The sequence below is a fragment of the Phalangium opilio genome, unplaced genomic scaffold (genome assembly GCF_054372755.1).
Source record: "Phalangium opilio isolate 3A_F unplaced genomic scaffold, DU_Popi_V2 ptg000014l_1, whole genome shotgun sequence".
In the NCBI taxonomy this organism is placed as follows: Eukaryota; Metazoa; Arthropoda; class Arachnida; order Opiliones; family Phalangiidae; genus Phalangium; species Phalangium opilio.
The window spans coordinates 1,822,702-1,840,618 of NW_028324149.1; the positions used below are offsets into that span (position 1 = coordinate 1,822,702).

Consider the following 17,917-nt stretch of genomic DNA (forward strand, 5'->3'; position numbering starts at 1 on the left):
TCCTATATTTATTGCTCCATGGAAGCGCTCCGAGAGCAGTCAGTGGAATTCGCTATAAGTTTTCATCGGTTTCCCAAAGAAGAACCCGTTAAAAACTGGATTTTTGGCATGGCGCGACCGATTTTTTCAACCGACGGTGGCGCGAGCAGCTTGCCTCGTAAAGCGCGTGGTCGGGTGCGCTATGCCAGAAATTTTCTATCAAAGTTTCCCCTCTTCTCTCGTGTCGGGGGGGAAACCACGAAGAGAGAAATTTATTGAAAGAGCTATGGCGCCAGGGTCGAGGACCGAATAATAATGACGCTTGACCCTTGGTCAGCTTTATTAACTTTACTCTCATTATATATTGTTGCGTTTTCAAGCCCTGCTATTTGATAATTTATAAATGCCGAAACTTTTTCTTTCAAAATATCAAAGGGGTTGTTTTTAAACCGTTAAATTGAATGGGGGTTTACGGTGTTATTGATTTGAGAAGTAACGGGTTGACGGAGAGGTTTAGATAATTTTTTTAATGTTTAACAGAGTATTTATTTTTTAGTTTAATCGGTTGAGTTTCTACCGTTTCTAAGCCTTCTAAGGGCTGGGTTTATAATTGAATTATCTACATAGCTTGAAGATATTTTTTGTAATTATATTGGTAGCTTCTCGGCCTTTTATGAGATTTAAATATTTTTAAACATTAATTTGTGTCAGAGACAAATTTAAAACTCCATTAGTTAGCTATTGGGAAATGTTTAATTTAATCGTGCCATTAGATGTGAACTCAAATGGTTTTGACCATTTTGTTTCAATTTTTAGGCGATATGTGGTTATCTTGTCTACGAAAACAATGTATAAAATTAAGCCTAACTTTTTTAGTCAATCAATTAATATAGCTTTGTGGATGGTAACGATTAACGATTCTCGGTATTAAATTTAAAATTTTGTTAATTACTCATCGATTTTTGACAATTTTGTAACCTAGGGCAATGTACACATATTATGGAAACATCGATTCTTTTGACTTTATCGTAAACAAAATAGCTGAAAAACTGGTTTTTGCGGTGTAGTTGAACTGGGGCCTGCCATGCTTTTACCATGATTTAAGCTTTACCCATGGCTTTCACTATTAATACCCTTTCAAGATGACAGCTCGGGAAAATAATAGGTCTTGATATAGAAGAAATCTAGCCGCCGCTAGTCGTTCAATTTTTCACTGGCGACGGTTTTCCTAACTTGGCAAAAATATGTTTTTAATCTGAACTTATAGAATTTTTTATTTCTTGTGTATTAAAAGAAAAAATCTGGAAATGGTGGATGACCTTTGTAATGGTCAAAAACTACACGTTTTATTACGGTAAATTTAAATTAAGTTTAATTTACTAGGTTTTTTTTCCGATAATACTTGATTATGTAAGCCCGTTGAAGCTATAGCTCCAATTACAATTGACATATCTTATAAACTTTAACTTATGTTAGTACTAGCATTCTGTCATCTTAGCGCAAGACCTATTTTTCAAGGTTTAATGACACGCGTATTTCAATTTCGCTTCCCCCAATTGAACCACCTATTGACGAACGAGGTTGACCGTAAACCTGTAATCAATAATTTTCGTTTACCATTATCGGTAAGTAAGGTAGAGAATCGCTTTCAAACGCGATGACAATATTATCGAATGTCGGTAAACAAATCAGCGAGTTGTAATATATTTGCAAAGGCTTAGGTAAGTTTCAAGAGTTTCTCTTCACCTTTTGAAATATAAACAATCAAGTCAAGTTATCCCAACAAATACTTAAGGAATGAATATTCTATTGATTACTCAGCTGTATCTCTGATTAAATAAAGTTTTAAGTAATTTTTCGTGTTTGGTTGATAACGACGTGTTCTTATTTTCAGAAATTTATGTAAATTAATTTTGATCTATTCAATTATACTGCAAAAAAATAAGTTCCGGTTTTCCGTTAATTATTTTAATTTTAATTTTAATTAATATGCGGTACCTGGCATGGGATCTCATGATTTGAATTTTTATAACTTATATATCTGCTATGGTGATAATATTTTAGGTAATTTATTACTGATTTTAAAATGCATAGGAGCTCAGTATAAAATTAATTTTACTAGAGTAGAGGGAAATGAACAAATTGAAAGGAGCAGTGAATTATCTCTGATTTTGCCATGATATACAGGGTGTTAAAAGAAGGGTGAAACCACTCCAATATTCATAACCTGTTTCAAAACCCTTGTTTGAAAATGTTCATAGGGTTTCCATTTTCAACACAAAATCTAGCATACTGTCCTATAATTATTTACTCCCTGTATATGAAATATCGACCATATTATGGACCCACTACGAACCAAATTCATTTAAAGGTGTAATGAAACTATTTCCCGTGAATTTACACCATCCATGTTAAGTAAGTGAAATTTCCCCAAATATTCAAGTAAAACAAGTATCTGAACCCTGACCCTAATTACCTTTCACGACTTCGTTTGACTTAAGGCGCATCGAGAGTAGATCACGCCTTTGATGAAACGTATCGTACTAAACGATCCCCTGGTTTTACTAACCTCTAGAAAATGCCTGGGAAGGAAAGCTAATTAAAATTGTTGTAATCACCGAGGAAAGAGTAAGGACACACCGAGGGGGACGACGCTAAATAACTCCACGCTTCGAAACCCTTTAATAAACCCGAGGAAACTCCGGAATATCTACCCCCTCGCCTTACGATTTAGCTAGGGGTTCTTTAAAGACTATTTCGATTCAACCCTGCATGGCGCTGCCTACCTACCTCTTTCCGATAATTTCGTTAGGGTACAATTTTGACCAAGGCATAGCCCGTAATGACTTTAACCAGTCAGCCAGCCAGTCTGTATGTACTCTTATGGCCCCAAGGCCCATTTTCATGAAGCGATCCGAGTTAGTCAAAGACAAATAGAAATAAGAGAAAGTGCACCCGACAGAGAGTATAGTTAATCGCCGCCATCTTTAAACATGGCGACCCAAAAAGTAAAAACTTTATAATAACCCAGAGATCAATGCCTCAAAATTCAAATGAACATCCGAACTGGCTATTTTCGTCTGTCTTTTAGAGAATTTAATAAAAGATAAGGTTATCTTGAAGTAAAGAGATGATTTGCGCTTCCGAAGAAGCTATATGGAGATAAAAGTACGTCCTGAACTATACTGGGAACTCACTAATGGCTTAGTTACTTTCTGTTTACTCTTATTTGCTTTTGGTAGACGTTGCGATCCCTAAATTATTCTATTTATATCTTTCGATTTCGCTTCTTGGTTTTGGACGCTATCCGAACGGGCATTAAGTATATTAAGCGTGTAATACATTTCGATTCCCCTAATTAGTTATCTGACTTTCACATCTGCTCTTATTTTCCTGGTCCTTAGGAAAGGAATTAGATGGTTGGTATACTCGCATACGAGTTTAATGAATTGAAACTATGTAAAGGTGCATGTTACTTATTGTCTATTTTATTTGTTTATTTGGTAAATAACTAAGTAACCCTTTAATGTTTGTTTTTATTTTCTTAAAATGAAAGTTTCGTTTCGAAAATGAAACTTTTCTTCACTTTATTTCAAAGAAATTGATAAAATCTTTTTTATTACTTTCTTGTTAAATAGGATTTTTATATATATATATATATATATATATATATTGAAGGAAGATCGCTGAATGACCATGGTCATATATAGAAAGTGACCGCGGCATTAAAAAAAGTTCTAAGATGTTCGTCACCAGAACATCCAGCGTTTTTATATCATTTCTCGCATCAAAAAATAAGCTCGAATGGATATAGTAAAGGATATTTTTTTTTACGTACGACCATTTCAATAAGGTACCCTGTATACCTCTATGATAACCTTTATCGCAACTTACCAAAAGTCACGGTATGAAATAGCTCTAGTGTTAAATCGAAAAGGTCTACGAAATATTCTTTGGACGATGTGGGTGATAAAATAAGGCTTTTTATATAACTAAACTCGTTCAATATCAAAGAGTTATTAGGCGGTATAGTGAAAATGGCGCTGCGGTTTCTGTAAACTATCAAATACCCTAATATTACGTAATAAGTGAACGGAACGTTATATATATCTGTAGACAGGAAAATGGAATATATATAGGGTTGTATTAAAGGATAAGGAATTCCTTAGACCACCTTGTTTCCTAAAGACTAAACATCCGGTATAATGTGGATCATCCAAAGACTCCAGATATGACTTCAAACCATATCTTTTGGACTTGGTGCATGCTGGTAACCTAAGCTATATCATAAGTTCATATAAGATATGTTACCACCATAAGTTTGTCACTGGTAACTTAGAAACTGGAGCTTGTCATGAAATGAATGAGGTAGGTCATAGATCCAGGGTAAAGCGACACCTGGTGAGGTGCTGTCAATTGCAGACTAAATAGGACTAGATGGAAGTCCTGCAAAAGTAACCACCGAGTGTAGTCTGCAATTCTCGCTTGTCGTTCTAACTCGAACTGTAAGTCTCTCAGTAGCATTACGAAGTATGGGTAGTGTCATACTTATGGACCATATCACTTATAAACTTATGGTTATATCTAAAAGGGTCTATTTTTTTCCTTTAAATCGAATAAGTAAAACAGTTAGGTACCTTTTCTAAAACTGAAAAAGCTCCGAATCTTTACAGAAAAATCTTCAGGCGATTCTCATCATCCTTCCTCCTCTCTCTAGCTGTAGATCCGGGATGTCTCTCTCTCTCTCTCTCATATCCAGTTTACCTTTCAGATTGGAATGCTATTTTCTGGCAGTATTCTGTTACCAAAGGTAAGTAAAAGTAAATAGGTATTTAATTCATGGTAATTTTTATTTTTTCCGCGGTAGACTATTGTTAAATGTTAGTCATTTTCGTAAAAAGAAGGTTGTTGACTCTCTTTCTATACGTAACTTCTGTGAAAGGAATTATTGTATAGCGTATATAGTAGGCTAGGCCTATATCAAGTTTTTAATACCCTTGGGTTATTTAGGTTTTAGGTGTTATTGATTTGAATGTAATGGGTGGTTGGGTGGAATGATTTGAGTGTTCGTGAAAGAAAAGTCAACGTTTTCTTTTCTTTTGATGCTAGGTTTGAATGAATTAATAATTATTGCCATAAAAATTGAATCTAAAGAGACCTGTAATTAGCGCAATTAAACTATCTAATAATTATATCATTCGTATATGTGGCGCTAGTTACGTTAAGAATCAATCGGTCACTCTTATAGGCCTAGGGTCGGCTAAGCCTTGTCCAATTTAATTTTGCCCCCCCCCCCGCGATCTGACTGGTTTGGCTTCCTTTTATAAACTAATTAAGTTAAATAAACCGAAAGAAGTTAAGTTTCTTTGGATTATGTTTATTTATGGGCGGGGTTATTTATACCACCTGAAAGGGTTAGAATCGCGTGAACCCAATCTCATTTATCGCCGCTCGCCCGTTCCGTTATTTCATGCGTAAAGACTATAGTTTCCTCGCTCGCGAGCTTCAGCACGCGCTAATATGTATTATACACTACATTTAACCACCCGCAATTTGCACAGCGTATCTATAATACTTTGGTGTGTATTAGCGCAACTAGTTTAAAGCAAATTCCGTTCGAACTTCTTGTTTATACAGTGGCGGGGCTTTTGGGCCCCGTTGGGAATTCTGGAAGCCCATTTTCCCGCTCGCGAGCGCTACCCTATTTCGTAATATATTGTAGTTTGATTATAATAGTTTCCTGACATTAACTACCGTAATACTTTAGGTGGGGGGCTCCTCCCCCGCTTCGGTTTTAGAACGCGGTGTTAATGTATACACCTAAGCTATAAGCTTTATTTTTCCTTCCTTAATCCTTGCCAGGGTGTATATGAATAAAATCTTTTACAATTTCGTCTACGTGAAATTTAAAACTGTTCAGATATGGTGTCTGATGAGATATAGTTTCCTTCACAAAAAACGTTAGACTTAATTTTATTCCCGTTAAGTTAGTTGATGATTGATGGGTATGTTTTATAGTTGTAAAGGTTAATCGTAATTTCGAGATGCGTTAGGTTAAACTTTGACCCGTAAAAGATTGAAGGTTGGCGTACTATACTTTTAAATTCGGGAATATCAGAGAATTTTGAAAATGAGTTTTTAAATATGTGGGAAAAGTCAAATATTGTTGTGAAAGAAAATTATTGGTTGCATGTAAAGTTCATGTTACTAATCATTTTTAGCCCCAGCCACAATATTCTGACTTAAATTCTACTAATATACGTTTCTACTAATTCAAATTAGTCGGGGAAAATTACTTTAGACATTCAGGGAAAGCCTGGGAATTTAAATGAAAAACATATGGCAATCCTTTATATAATTACTGTAAAATACTTTAAATGATCAGAAAATGCCGGTAAGGTAATTAAATTTAGTTTAAGTGTTAACATAGAGGGTTAATTTATATATTATAATAAGTATATCCCTTTTGGTATAAATTTAGTTCGATGACCTTTCAGTATAGGTCCCATAGCAAAGGCTTAGGACATATAGAGCTTTACGGGATTAAGAGAAGCAAATTCACGCCCTGCATGCACCGTTTCCGATATAATTATATAAATATCGAATAAATTTATCTCCCACCAAAAGCGAAAATTTTGTCAATACATTGTGTTAAATAATCATGAACTTGAATATGAAACCTTCGAAACAGAATACATGTAAGCAAAAAATGGGTATATAGATATTTTGCCTACATGGCGTTTTCATTTTCTTGTTTCTTCATCCCCTGTTGGGCATTGGGTTCTGTGGCCCGGGCAATCTAAAAGTACTTTAGGTGGTTGGTTTTCTTTTTCCCTTGACGGGCCACTACAGCTTTTTAGGGGGTGTTTTACCCCAATCCACGAATGGGAACAGCAAAAACCAAAAAAAATAGAACTTCGGAAAGAGGAACAAGATGGCCCAATGTATTTGGTGTATAATAACTAAATCATTCCAACCCGTTGGATTGGAAGCGCTTCCAACTAATTTACTTTGCTTAGAGACGAACTATAATTCCCTCAAATGATTCGCATTTAACATTAGTTTAATTTACTTCTGATAAGTAACCTGCCACTTAAAGGGAGCGTTCCAGTGAGAGTCAAAATAACGAAAGCAAAAATCTTTCTACAACCACCACTACTACTACGTGTTGGATCAAAGTAATACCCACCATATACGGTGTGGCTAAAAAGAATTATATTTTTGCTGGTCAGCAAATGGATTTTTTTTCTTTTTTTGCCCCACAACTTTTTCGGGATTGCTAGTGAAGTCATTGCAAGTGGACAGTTCAGACTTACCCAAGCGTAAAAGTCTATAGTGAAAGTTGGACTGTAGGTATACTGAGTGACCAGTGACCCCTAGCTTGGACCGTGGAAGAGGCAAAGAGCTGACCAATTGAATGGTCAACTGAGTTTCCTTTTCTATTTTTTTGTTTCTTACGAGAAACTCCAGACTCCACTTGACCATGTAGAAGTAGTTTATAGTTCAAGAAGTTAAGTCTAAGCACCATCCGTAGTTATAAAACGAATTAAATAAACGCGTCACATATATATTTATTTATTTATAATATTTTATTATTATTTAGTTTCAACGTTATTCAAGTAATACAATATAACAAAACTTATTTCGTACCATAAATGACAATTAATAAATAAATAAAAACGTGACATTTCAAATGTTTCAAACAAAAAAATTAGCTACAATATCCTATACGATTCAGGATTTTGTTACTGCCAAAATTTTCTATTGGGTTTTGTTAGTCGCTAATAAGTGTTTTGTGTTTCGCACCCCAGAACATCCGGTACATTGTAAAACTGACCCGATTTTATTTTTAATATTATAGACTATATTATTGGTAGGGGGGCACACGTGTCCTCGTGAATAGCTTTGAGAGGAGGATAAGGCCTAGCGTTCAGATGAGAGACTGCAAGCTCTTTCAGAGAGTCCTTTATTTGCTATGCTGGGGATAAGCCCAAGGGTGGATAAGTCAACGGGAAGCTAAGTTTAAAAAGCCACTCTATTTATATACCGCATTGAAGAAATATCCTTGGCCGCTAATCCAACATCCGGCCGGACTTAACCCCACCCGATACCTATATAACGTGTGACGTAACTTTTGGAGAAAAGGAAATAAAAGAGAGTTAACGCTATAAGATAGTTTTTAAACCCTTGCGAGTTTCGAATGCCCCGGGTTTATTGAGCTAAGAGTGTTGGCTGGAATCTTATCTACGTCTCTTTCGGAATATAAAAGGTTTTCGATGCATGTGGTTGATTTACGAAGGACTGAATATTACTATACTGTCATAAATGTTCTTTGGGAAATGGATTTTTAGTTAAAAATGTAACTTCTACCTCCATTTTGCCGCAAGGGACACTATTTTCTAGTTAAGATTGTCCATAATATTTTACGGATGACCCCTTAATTTAATTAAGAAACTGAAAGACAATGATTTCTAAATTAATTAAGGGGCCATCGCTAAAATACACATCAATTCATAACTGGAAAACAGTGGCCCTATTGGAAAAATTGAGATAGAAGTTACATTTTCGGCTCAAAATCGATTTCTCAAAGAATTAACATTCCCCTTAATTTATGGCAGACTTATCAGAAACACCCTGGTATTATTGATAAGTTCATGGTACTTGTCATTTTTAGCCACAACAAATATTAGACCCCACCCCAATCTTCCCCGACTTTTGAAATTAATTTGTGGAATCAAGGGTTCTTATGTCGACTTATTCAACTTGTTCGCCCTACCGTTTCTCTTTTTTTCCCGCATTCGCTAACTGCAAAGCCTTTATTCCCCGTAGACAATAAGCGTATGATTGTTTTTCTCTTACACTCTTATGGATTCTCTCTCTCTCTCTCTCTATGAGTCTGGCGTAAAACTAGAGCCGTCTCATCCGAATTATATTAAAAACATTCCCATAGTTATTATTATTATTATTATTATTTTAGTCTTGAAAAAGCTACTTAAGCTCTAGTATATTAAAGGAAAGATGAAGTACATCCTTATATAGTTCTTTGGGGACCAAGATAATATACTCAATTAAGGCTAGAGGTCTTAATTTCACATTAACTTTAATATTATTTGAGGCAGCCTCGCGTCAAGTTTCAGCAGAAAAGATCTCGAGTAAGCTCCTGCTATGGTCATTCTCATTTTCATTTGGAAATACTTTTTTCGCCACTCTTGGCTGGCAGTGAGGGGTTATCCAAAAGAATCTTGACCGCTGGAGATGTACTTCTCAGGACATGCTGGGCTCTGGCAGGGAAAGGGTTGAAAGGCCAAGGAAGCGCGCGGTTTCTAATTAAATGGCGGCTTGAAAAGACTCGGGAGTAGTACCAGCAGAGAAAACAAATGAGACAGGCTCGTGCGATGGGTTATAGTGAAAATAAACGGACTGCCTACGAAAGAAATTGGTATGGTAAACTGCAGACGTAATTGTACAATATTAGAAATGAACAATATATAAACGTACGTCTTTCAATTTACCTTCTGTATTAATTAATTAATTGTAATCTAATTAGTAACTACAGATAATAAGAAATTAACCATAAAGGAGACTAGTTTGCTTAGGTCTGCAATTTATTATACCTATTTCTTCCGTCGGTAGTCTCGCGATTTTCAGACTAAAATATCTTATGGTTTTAATATCTTCCATTTTCGATTCACCGGTGCGAAATTTTTCCTATTTTATGGTTATAGGCCTACTATACCTCAGAGCAGAGAAACGTGAATACCTTGGAATGAATTCAACCGTAGATTTTGGGGGTTTAGGACCCAGGTAAAAATTCCCAACGAAGAATTTTTAAAGGGTTTTCTATTGGGAGTTTTTTTTTACGATGTGGAATAACTTTTTATCTTTTCGTATAACCGCTTAGAAACTTTGCTGTATTGGCCCCTGAAGATTTGGGTAATTTTTTTATTTTTGGAAAGTACCATCCCTGTTTAGGGGTGGGGCAAACTGGGTGATTGCTTTGTAAATGCGAAAACGAACAAGGGGATCGTTAAGACTGTAGTATATCAAGGTCGTTAATTTTAGAAATCACTGTTAAAAGGTAGGTATGTATGTCCCTTATAAGATATGTTCCATAAGTTTGTCACTGGTAACTTAGAAACTGGAGCTTGTCATGAAGTGAAGGAGGTAGGTCATAGATTCGAGGTAAAGCGACACCTGGTGAGGCGCTGTCAAAGACTTAGTAATGCAGACTAAATAGGACCCGGATGGAAGTCCTCCAAAATTAACCACCGAGTGTAGTCTGCAATTCTCGCTTGTCGTTCTCGAACTAGCTCGAGCTGTAAGTCTCTAGCATTACGAAGTCATACTTATGGAAGAACATATCACTTATAAACTTATACCCAAACATACCTGCCTTTTACCATCAAAATGGACGTATTTACTAGTCTAGAAGTTGCTTTGTTTCAAGTTAAGTCTAAAGGGTTTATAACCCCTTGGGTAGAAAATTTATAGTCAGTCGTTTAGCAGTACATTTTGTCGCGTTCTTTTTTTTTTTCATAACCCATTGCCACTGGTATTGCAGTCAGTTAGTAGGTTTCACGTATAACCCTTAACTACCAACTACCATATAAGAAAAATGTCCTATGGAAGGCATAAATTACTCTTAATGGGAGTTAAGCCTTTGATCTGAGAAGGCGTCGAAGAAAAAAAGAAAAGGAGAGCTTGTGTAAAGAAAGAAACAATTCTCACTCGTCTCTCTTTAGCAATCGATCTGAGGACTGACTCGGCTCCTTCGACGTTCATTTGTCTTATTTGCTTGACATCTTCACTTAAAGCTAGCTAGCTCTCTGGCTGCTTGCTAAGTTGCTACTACTATATACTCTATAGCTCTTCGCGATAATCAAAGCCCTCGTACATATAGCAGCTAGCCAAGGCTTAAGTTAACACCGTGGCCATATAATCTTAAGGATAGAGAGAGAGACGTTATGTTACTGACGGGTGATTGTGCCATGGTAGTTAGGGTTAGCGAGTAACAAGGAGGATTAACAGTTGGAATGGACTTGGGATCTCGATAGTTATAAATGAGTTTGAAATAAGGTAGTTTCAATGTTTGAAAGTATTTCCAAAGCGGTGGTCACTCCTTAGTACAAAATGTCATAAAACATTTTCTACTCAAGAACCCATTGTATAGCTCGGTTCTTCCACTCTTTATGGAACGCCCTGGTGACTGGAATTTGCTCCATATAAACGAAGGTATAAATAACTCTCCAATCTCAATCCTCCTTGTAAGGGGCAAATTACTTTTCCACGTGGAACGGAAACATTTTTCATAATAAGGGTTTGGGGGAAACGGGAGAAAAAGAAGGAACCCCCCCCCCTCCTTACTTTGCCTTTTTCCCGCCAAAAACCCACGGGAGAAAACGAGAAAACCCCGCGTAGAAATCTACAGTGGGCTCCTTTCGGTTCGGAAAATAAGGTTTGCAACGGTGGTCGCGCGATTAATCAGTTTTTTTTTTTGGTGAGATTATTTCGCTACGTTACCATGGCAACGTCTAGCGTGGTTTTTTACTTTCGCCCCATAGCCTTTCCCCGTACCCTATACTTTTAGCCAACCAAAAAAACGAGGGTACCAGACTCTTTGCTTGCACTCTGGTCACGACTTATTTTACCACTTCTTTTTTTAAACCATAAGGAATACGTCTTTTTCTACCCAAGTTCCAGTTTGTGAAAGATTGAAGTTTACAGGTCCTTTATTATATATAATGTCAATGGATATTTTTATAAATGATATTAGTTAGGTAATGGACTTTATGTAACAGGACGAGAAAAGTTGTAAATAATATTTATTTAGTTGGAAGGGTATACTGGTAACTGTAATGCGTTCCTTTAGGCCTTTTTATATTATTCGATATTTCCAGACTTGGCTCAAACTTGGGGGAAGTTATAAATGATGTCTATTTTGCGGATAACACGCGTTTCAAACTTTATGTAGGCCTTAATGCGTCCCTAGGCTTCCGGTTTGTTTCGATACGAACAAAGTTTTGGGTTGTAGTATCTTCGGGCCATATATAATACTTGGTTTTGTTCGCACTACCCTTTTTTTCCTCGGGATGTCGCATCTTTATAGTATATCAAGGCCACTAAAAATTTGAAAGGCAAGCTCACACGCAGATTTATTCCCCTTAACTCACTGTCGCAAAATAACATTTGTTTCTGATAGTGTTTAGAAATATTAATACATAGTCTAATGCGAACGCGATTCTTATCTAGGTATAGACCCAAACTCAAACCTGGTACGTTTCCCAAACCCAAAAGAAGCGCTCCAATGGGAGCATTTTGTCATTTGGAGCTGCTGTGTAAGTCTCAAAGTTGCTGGGGCTCTCGCGCGAACCATTTGGTTTTATTGAAACCAACCCCAATCATCGAATTTTCGTAAACAAGTCTTGCTTCTTTAGGGACAACTCAACTCGCACCGCGTTTGTTTTTGATGTTGTTGAAATTTTTATTCTGAAACCAAAACTATAGATCTCTCTTGTCTCCGAAGTCTTCAACTTGTTATAGATTCAGTAACACCCGCCCGCCCGTTTCGACAGTTGGGGTTGCGCTGGCGAAATGCTAGACGAGTTAGGTCCGTGGCCCATGCCTGACCCCCTGGGAATAGAGTTATTCTTAAGCCTAAGAAGGGAATGGGTTGGAGGGGGTGGGAGGAAACAAATTCACCTTCTTTCGTCGATGGTGATGGAATAATAACTAGAGAAGAAGAGGGGCTTCATCGTCCGTAGCCGGAAATAGATTCACGTGCTCGTTTCCATCTTTTTCTGTACCCCTCGGAAGGTGTAGGTGATTTAGGGATCTTTAAATGATTGGTTTACGTTTTAACAAACCGCTTCTCGGCCTTTAGTTCAAATTAATGCATCTAATTGCGGAAGAAGTTTATCTTTATTGATAAGTCGAATGGTAATTTTTTTGATTCCGATACAGAATCGGGTATCAAACAGCCCTAACTAACATTCTAATCAACCGCTTCTCGGCCTTTATTTCAAAAATTAATGCATCCAATCGCGTAACAAGTTTATCTTTATTGATAAGTTGACTGGCTATTTGTTTGATCCCTCTCCAGAATAAGGTATTATAAACAGCTCCAACTAGCATTCTATTCTAACCAACCGCTTCTCGGCCTTTTGTTTTAATATTGGATAAATTTATTTGTACAGGTTCATCTATTGATAAGTCGACTAATAATCTTGTTTCAAGCAGCGCTAACAATCATTCATTCAAACAGCTGATGTTCTAACAAATTAACATTCAAACAAACCGCTTATCGACCTTTTATTTAAATTAATCCATTCAATTGCAGATAATAATTGACTGGTGACGAGTCAAATTCAATTATATTCACAAACAAACAAGTGGCTTCTCGTTCTTTACATGAATTGTTAAATTGTGACCAATCCCGCAACACTTCAAGTGTCGTTAAGCCAACTTGTTTCATAATATCCCATTTCATCTCTCTCTAACTTCGACTTTTTCGTCGCTCTCGGTTCTTTGCTCTTCATAGTCATATTCTCGATCGAGAGTATTTCTCTTCGTCCCCCCCCCCTCCTCTCCTTCTATACCTCCCCATCCTCCCTGGCGTCATGGTTGAGTTGACAGAACCAAGAAGGTATATTTAACTTAGTTAAGAAGAGACATCGGAGACTCTCGTCTGTGTCTCGAGTCCTTTCGGAAAAAAGCTAGCTAGACTTAAATTCCCTTCTTTCAATGAAAGAGTCAACGAGTAAATTCCGCCGAGCGCGTTACTTAGAAAAGCCTTCGGAGATTGTTAATAAAAATTTCAGAAGCGTAAAATAAATGTATTCTGAATTAATGTTTATTCCTTCGTCAGATTTAACTTAATTTTATAGGCGCCTTCCTTGTCAGTTAAAACTGTTATTTAATCTTGGAATATTCAATCAATTTAGAGGTTGAAGGAGACTTCTGAGTTTCTGACTAACTGACTGACTGACGTAGATCAAATGCCCGGACCAAAACTCTCCCATTTAAATCTCAAAGTTTGCTGGGACTTTAATTTATTCTTAAGTCGTAGTAGGTACACCATAAGTTTATAAGATATGTTATAAGATAAGTATGACACTACTATACTTCGTAATGCTACTGAGAGAATTACAGCGCGAGCTAAAACGACAAGCGAGAATTGAAGTCCTACACTCGGTGGTTAATTTTGCGTCGCTTTATCTCGAATCTATGACCTACGTCACTTCTTGAAAAGCTCTCAGTAACCAGTGACTAACTTATGGAACATATCTTATGAACTGTATGGTACAAACAAAGAAAGAGTTATCCCAATCCGCTACTACATCTCGAACAAATGGCATCCAAAAATGTAACCTATATATGCATTTCAACCGATTTTATTAATATTTAATAGACGTGCTTTAGGACTTTTCGCCTTTGAAAATGTCCTGATGGGGAACACCAGGTCCCTTTTGCTTCTAGTTGTTAATTTATTTAAAGATAGAGACACGTATTTATAGATAGTTTGCACTAAAGGGGCTAGAAAGCTTCCTCCCCCATTTATTAACCCTGCAGGTTTGGAACTGAATCGAACAGAATACCACAAAGTTTCCAGTCTGTTGTAGATAGCGGTTGAATTGCAACACTTGTCTGCACGCTATATATGAAGCCGTTAATCCCTTATACATCAATTGATGCATTTTAATTTTACTCATTAGTGAAACATAATCTTAGTTGGATGGTATACTTCTGGGTAAACAAAGGTATAAATTGTACACTATCAACACGTCTGATGAAAAGGACTTCTTAATCTAGTAATTAATATTAACCAACTCCCTATCATCAAAACTAGTATCCGCATAGGTCAAGTGCTCCTTTAGACAATTTCCCCCGCATCTTACGCCCCCCCCCTCACCAAGAATTGAACCAAGCTCTAAATTAATTTCTCCGAAACAAATTAACCGCAATCCATCCATCCTTTTGCTCTTGATCTTCTTCCCATTAAGTATAAAATTCCTTCATCATGATTGGATAATTTTTTCCTAACTAGTTTCTTTGCCACCCTAGCCCCTAGTAACTTTAGCTCCCATTACACCATTAGAACGAAATGAAAGAAAAAGATATTCACTTACAATTAGACAAATCTTGGAGTTTGAGATGCAAAGAGAACGAAATAGTTCTTTCAAGCTGCAATAATTTGACGAATAGTTCCGTGTTCGGGGTAGAATTCAAAGCGTTCAAATAGTTTCTTTGAGATCCTAATTCATTTTTTTGCGCTAGTTTTTAAAAAGGGCGCGTGGAATGCTAGCTAGACCCGGTTCCTAAGACTTGGTACTTCATTCGATCGAAAGAAACGTATTTCGCGTTGGCTGGACGTTTCTGTTAATGTTTTTACCTTGAACGTCATTCTAATCACGGTTTACTGAATTTTAAACTCGCTACTACATTCCAAAGACGCCTACATCTTAAGGATTAAACCTTAAAAGACCCGTGGATTCTTTGGCAGGTGCTTTTATCGTCTGGTTTACCGTTTTAGGCTGCGTACTATGGATGGTTCCAGTTCCAAGCCAAGCCAAGGTCTAGATAGTGTAGACGCGCGCACCGGCTCCCGACTAGCGCCTCCGCCTGGTTTCGTGACCAATCTTTCAATGGTGAACTGAACTACCCGGTTTCGCTTCGTCTTAAAACCCACGGTGGCTGGAGTAGTTTCCTTCCCTCCCCTTTACGTTCTCCGTTGCCATGGTTACCGTCCTTCTCTCTGTTTTCTCTCTCTCTCTTCCAACGTCTCACTCTCCCTCTCTCTATCTTCTCTCAACCGTGTACCCTACGCTGTTGAAGCTGACCCGCTTTGCTCGTCTCTTTTCCCAAAGAAACAAGTTGGGTTGTACGGAGTTTGAGTTGGTTTGGGAAATGCTATTTCATGTCAGGCACCAAAGGGGGCGGAGATTGTGCGTGATAGTATACAGGGTGTTTGTGAAAGGTCCATCAATAATGAAAGGGCGTATTTATTGGGCCATTTTGAGTCGAAAATGTTCTATGACATTTTTCCGTTCGGGCCACTGTTTTCAAGTTATGATTGGAGTAATTTACGGATGACCCCTTAAATTTAATTAAGAAATTGAAAGACAGCGCTAATTTAATGAAGGGGTCATCCCTAAAATATTCAAATCATAACTCGAAAACCGTGGCTCGGACGGCAAAATGTCATAGAACATTTTCGACTCAAAATGGCCCAATAAATACGCCCTTTCATTATTGATGGACTTTTCACAAACACCCTGTATAATTGTAGATCTTGAATCGTTGATACATGAAAGAGGCCTAGTTGCTACGGAACTGAGAAGCTGGTAACTCTTGACTTGCCAGTGTGGAAATATTTCCCCATTTTAAGGGAACTAAGAGAGTGAAGTTTTGCATTCATCTCGTACTTTTGCCACTCCATAGACTAGTGGCGGTAGAGAGGGGTGTAGACTGTGTATCCCTCCCTCTGGGCGCGCTTTTGTAAGAGGGGATACTCACTACTGTACGGGCATTAAGCTAAGAGATACAATGGCATGACGTTTACATGCGAAGTACAGCCATACTCTGTACTAAACCTTCTCACTTCAGAGCCCTCTCCAACAATAAATTTCCCAGGGATTTAAAGTTGTCTTTTGGAGGGATTGCGGCAATTTTTCCCCCTTAAATCTTTAGCGTACTGTAGAATTGCACTGTAGAATTGTAAAGGCAGGGGTATATTCGCCTACTACAACGCAACCTGGTGGCTCTCGACAGAAAGAACTAATAACAAAAAATTGACGGCCATTCCAAGCGGAATTTTCCACCCTTCACTTTTATCGCGTCGCCCGCCGCTATGCTATGGTCCCATTTCTACCAAACTTTTTTTTATTCTCAGTTCCAAAAGACTTTCGTATTTTTTTTTGCTCCTGAGAGCTCAATTTTCCGTTTTTGGCATTCCCGAAAGCGTAATTAATAGATTTTTGTGTCCCCTAAGCCAGACCGGATCTTTTCAAATCCCAGCATCCCATTGTTCAGACAGACGGCAAGCTATATATAGGTCTTATTAGGAAATATTGGAAAGTTCTTGTATAGTTTTTTCTATTTATTCGGAATTGAAAAAATGTGTTTAAATTAACTCGCAAAGATATATTGTTTCAAATGAGATTTTATGATAAGTTTTTCGAAACAGAAATTGGTTTTGAATGTAGAGGTTGTTTTTTTACATGTAATTTGAACAAGAAATGGTTCGTTTGTTTATATTAAAAACAAAACTAATTATTTAGACTGAGACGCGTTTGAAAACAGTGTGGTGACCTACTGACCTTTGAACTCAAATATCTGAAGCCATAGATAGACCTCATCACGACAGAAACCATGTATTTAATTAAAAATCAAAATAGCTATAAAAATTGTCCGAAAAATAGCCTAAGCGACGTATAGACAATTAAGTGACCTTTGACATTTCACGCGTTACCTTCATTATCATATCTCATTTGACACTGGTTAGTTAATTCTTTCAACTTCAGACGACTGTAAATTATTTCTTCCAATCTCATATTGATCTTGTTCGCACCATGTATCTTACCAAAAACAGTTGAGAGCTTTTTATCCCCCCCCCTCTTTTTGTAAACTAGTGTTTAATATAAGTTGACCTATCCTTTTTTTGATGGTTTTCGCCTCAAGTCTCTTTGTTTTCTGTTCCATTACTGTATTTTTTTCATCATCTTTGAAGCTATACTTTTTGAAGTACCAAAACGCAGTAAACAGAATTTTGTTTTCGTGAGACCCTCTAGGCTCTCAATCACAATTATTAGGTTTTTTCTCATTGACTATATAGTTCTAACAGAGGACTAGAAATGAAGTATTTTTTTTTTCAACCCAGGGAACGTCAGATTTTGGGAAAAACATCTCTACTTCCTCCAGACCCCAACCCACGTCTGCCTTT

The 17,917-nt window shown here is 37.1% G+C and overlaps 1 protein-coding gene across 1 annotated transcript in view; it reads left to right on the forward strand.

The window, feature by feature from the left end:
• Positions 1-17,917, forward strand: part of LOC149705027 (tRNA N(3)-cytidine methyltransferase METTL6) — a 57,729-nt gene that overhangs the window by 21,708 nt on the left and 18,104 nt on the right. The gene's annotated exons all lie outside the window — the stretch shown is intronic.